Below are 4,468 nucleotides of genomic sequence, written 5' to 3'. Positions count from 1 at the left end.
CTGCGTGGCCGACCTACGTCCGGAGCTACCGCAGCGTGGGAGTATATGGTGGACAGATGGAGAAAAAGAAGTGGAGCAGCTTGAGCATGGGGTGGACAGGAATAGCCTGTTGTGAGTCGCCGGCCCTGCCACCCAGGGCCATGGTGAGGTCCCAGTCTGAGCTGCCACTGAGGGCCATGTCTGGGGCAGGGTGGCAGAGGTCACTACAGAACATGTAGTGACCAAAATCTAGGTCATTGTGAATTGTTGGGATGCATGAAAGGGCCAGTCCTGCTGTTCCAGAGCTGCAGGATCTTCATGATACAGGGCAACAACGGGATAACTGGGAGGAGGCCCAGTGAGGGTCCAGGAGTGATGGTGTCACAGAACCCAGAGATCTCGACTAGGGATGTGTGGACAGAGGAGTACATTGTGGGACACACTGTGACACTACAGCTTCCATGATGAGGGGTGTGTGTGTGGGGGGGGGGGTTACAAGTGTGAAGGCTGGATATGAGGAGATGGGGAGGTGAGCAGGACTGGGATGCATGATGTGAAGCTCAAGAAGCATCATTAAAGAATTTTTAAAAAGCAACTGGAAAGAGAAATTGGTATAGATCTTTCTTAAACGTTGCTTGAAATCGCTCTTCCCAGAAAAGTAAAAGGAAGTGCACCCTGGATAGACAGAATTTTCACTTTAATATTGACAAAATTTGTGGTCATGAAGAAATATGTTCGTAAATTATATAAAAACATTTTATTTATACAGTTCTCGGTGTAATGCTCCCTTCTAGTTCCTCTGATACCCTAACTTCATGGTGACAAGTGCTCCGGATCTAGCCTCAGCCCCTTCTCCATCTTTGTCTTGTCACTCTCCTCCTCAGGGCAGCCACAGTGACTCTCTGCTCCTCAGATGACCATCGAGGCCATCGTGTTACATTAGCCTTTGCCTGGCATAGTTCTTTTTAATCTTTAGGTCTCCTGGGTTTTCAAGCACTGTATTTGCCCACTGCGATTCATTCATGTGTATACATGGAGGAATACATATATATATATATGCATTATATGTATATGTATGTATGTATATATGTATTATTTTGGGAGCTACAGGGCAATATGATCCAAAAACAATTGAAATAATACGTCTCACATTTTCAAAATATCTTGGTTATTTCTCTTTCTTTGACAGTCTTCCTATCTAGACTGCAAGCTCTGTGAGGCCAGATGTGAGGCCAGATATGTCATCATAACAAATAGTCGGTGCAAATGTGTTAAATGGATGGCTGATGAGTGAAATGTCCTGCTAGTACGCATGGCTGCACCCTGTATACACCCACCTCTCTGTGAGCACACGTGCACTTCCGCTGCGGGTGCCTGGCCCTGGGTCCCCCCATACCAGTCTACCAGCTGGGCTCTGCTTATTCCTACAGTAAGAAGTAAAGTGAGGTTCCCTGCTTCACGGTAAATTAGTCTCTCCAAACAAAAAGAAGAGATCACACAGCAAATGCCTTTTCAGAACGAGGGCCGTGGGCTTTCCCTGAGAGATTCTTCAAGAGGCACTGTACTGCCTAAGCTTCGTGTAACGAAGTGATTGGAAGTTTATAGTCCAGAACACAAATTCCTCAAATCTGGCAGTAAGGCAGTGTCTAACCAGTTACTTATCTCACTGCCAGGGAACGTCTTCTGAGGCTGTCACTGTCCTCAGGATTCTTCCTGCAACCTTGGAACGAAGAGGATTTTCACAATCAGCCCAATTTTCCTTCTCAAGTTAACTTTAAATATTTGTAAGAAAGTGTGTTACTTGAGGGTTTTTTTTTTTTTCCTCTGAACTAAGTCCTTCCCATTTTTGCTGAAGCATGCTATGGTCCCCTTTTCCCCAGCTGAAATGTGTTTATGTATCTAATGAAAATAGAAACATCGACTGTAATCAGTTCTCTGGGACAGGAAGGAAGCATTGGCTCTTCCTCCAGTAAAGGAAGTTGGTTCGTGGGAACGAGTACCAGCAAGCTCTGGTGTCTCTTAGACTCCTGTCTCCACAGAAGGTTCAGAAATTGCTGAATAAACCACTGATTTTTTAATGAGTGTTCTTTTAGCTTCATTACATCTAACCTGAAAATTCAGTGAATCAGATTTTATAGATGTACATTTTGTACTTGAATATTTTAATAAAGAAATGATGGTTATTCTTTTTGATAACATAAAACCTCTTTCTATAGCTTCTCAAACACTGTTGTTTTTAAATTTTTATTTGTGTGCATGGATTTTTTGCTTACATGTATGTCTGTGCCCCACACGTGTGCCTGGTGCCCTCACTACCTGCAGCAGTAAGCTGCCACACATGTGCCTGGATCCTCGGCAAGAACAAGTGCTCTTCATCGTCAAGCGATTGCTCCAGTCCTGTCACATATTTTTCCTTAAATATTTTTAGTAACAGAGGCAATCACTTATTATAGTAATATATTACTTTTATCCAACATCTTCAAATTTTCAAAGATTGTCCTGAGATGTAAATTCAAACCACAGAGCCCAAATCTCATCTTCATTCCAGGATCTTGGAACATGGATACCTGAGAAGCCAGTACAGTGAAATGAGTGTAGGCAGAGGAGATATTTGGGGAAGATTTAGAAAGTTAGCACTGAGGAGGAAGAAAACACACAGCATGCTGTCTTTGGCTACAGACCCAAGGGGACCTAAGACAGGTGCCTCATTACCATTCCCGAGTTGTGGGAGTGATGGTAAGATGGTAAGAGCCCCAGGCAGAGGTTGTTCTGGGGGATGCCCGCTGCAGAAGTCTACATTGGGGATCATCTGGTTGTTGAGCAGTTTTAAGCCTCTTCAGATAACATCTATTACCTGGCACAGAGTAAGAGGCAAAAGCTTTACTTTATAAGCCGAGTGAATAAATGAATAATGTTTAGGATACTTCAGTTGTGACACCAGTGTCAGCAGGACAACTGGGATGCATAAATCTTCAGTTACAGTCAGCTCTCATCACTTATGTTAGGAACAGTATGCGGTACACAAACTGAAGGAAAACACTCACTCCCCAACAGAAAACGCACGGCAATGCCTCGTGTGCAGTACTAGAGGAACAGAGCTCAGCACTTGCCACAGCCGAGGAGCTGCTTCTGCTTTCTTCACACTCACTCATTTCCATCTCTCTCATGGCACACAGCTCTGCACTCATCCCTCAGCATGAAGTTCACCTTTGGGCAAGGTCCAGGCTTCCGTCTTTGGCAATTTTCTGTTCCAGCCTCTTCTAAAGCCCTTCTGACCCTCCCTCACCCTAACCATATTCACTAACGCTTTCTTTCACCTTTATGATTTCTTTGACCTTTATAATTTCTGGATCTTGACGAGAAATGGTATAATATTTAATTATACAGCAGTGATTTTCAACCTGTGGTTGGCAACCCCTTTTACAAATTTACAAACCTCTATCTCCAAAAATATTTACATTATGATTCTTAACAATATTCTTAGCAAACTTACAGTTATGAAGTAGCAGCAAAAATAATTTTCTGGTTGGTGGTCACTACAGCATGAGTAACAGTATTGAAGGGTCTCAGCATTAGGAAGGTGGAGAACCATTGTTATATAGTAACATATTACAAATTAAAAACAACAACAAAGAAAGACACGTAATTGTGCTTGGTCGTATGGAACCCAGAGCTGCTGTTAGTGTTAAGTAAGTGGACTTATTAGATTAATACACATGGTGCGGTAGGTGAGGGCACATTGGTAGCTGCTGACCACACTAAGACATAAGAAATAATGAACTCAAGGGGCACATACATGAGATGCCATGTAAATCCTGGGTGAGTAGAAAGAGTGAGAGGAAGTAAAAAAAATAGTAAAATGAGAAGTGTGGCAAAGTAACATGAAATAAGCCAAGAAGACAAAAGCAAACAAACCAAGCCAGCAATGATGGTATTATAGAAAGGTCAGGAAAGGGGGGGCAGAGATGCAGATCCCAGATTTGCCAGCTGAGAAGTTACTAACAAACAGTAACCCCAGTCCTCTTGAATCTTTTTTTTTTTCCTTTTGTTCTTTTGAGGATAGGACTGCAGGAATCTGGAACATAGGGCAATCATGCGACCAACTGAGCTCCATTCCAACCGCCTCACCAGGGCATTTGCTAAGAGATGGGGATATATAGTCAAATTGCAAAAATGATTAGAGAGGTGAAAGAGCAAACATGAACAAATACGAGACGAACTTTGCTATCAAAGAAAAAAGAGAAACACACAAGCACCAATTCTTTCATTCTTTGTGAACATTTATGTTTGTGTTAGGATAGCTTTTGAGAGGAAGGAGACAAAACACAGAATAAAAAGACAAGTAACTAGACAAATCTGAAAGAAGAAAGGAAGACTCAGAAAAACAAATGGGAGATGGAAGGAGAGAGAATGCTGGAAGTAAAGGAAAAGAAAAGAAATGGACTTTATTTGAGACTTAAGAGGTAATGTTACTTAGAACAAAAAGATG

This window comes from Psammomys obesus, unplaced genomic scaffold, assembly GCF_907164565.1.
Source record: "Psammomys obesus unplaced genomic scaffold, mPsaObe1.curated_primary_1811, whole genome shotgun sequence".
NCBI classification, from domain to species: domain Eukaryota; kingdom Metazoa; phylum Chordata; class Mammalia; order Rodentia; family Muridae; genus Psammomys; species Psammomys obesus.
The sequence above is the reverse complement of the archived record's forward strand: the minus strand, read 5'-3'. Positions refer to the sequence as shown.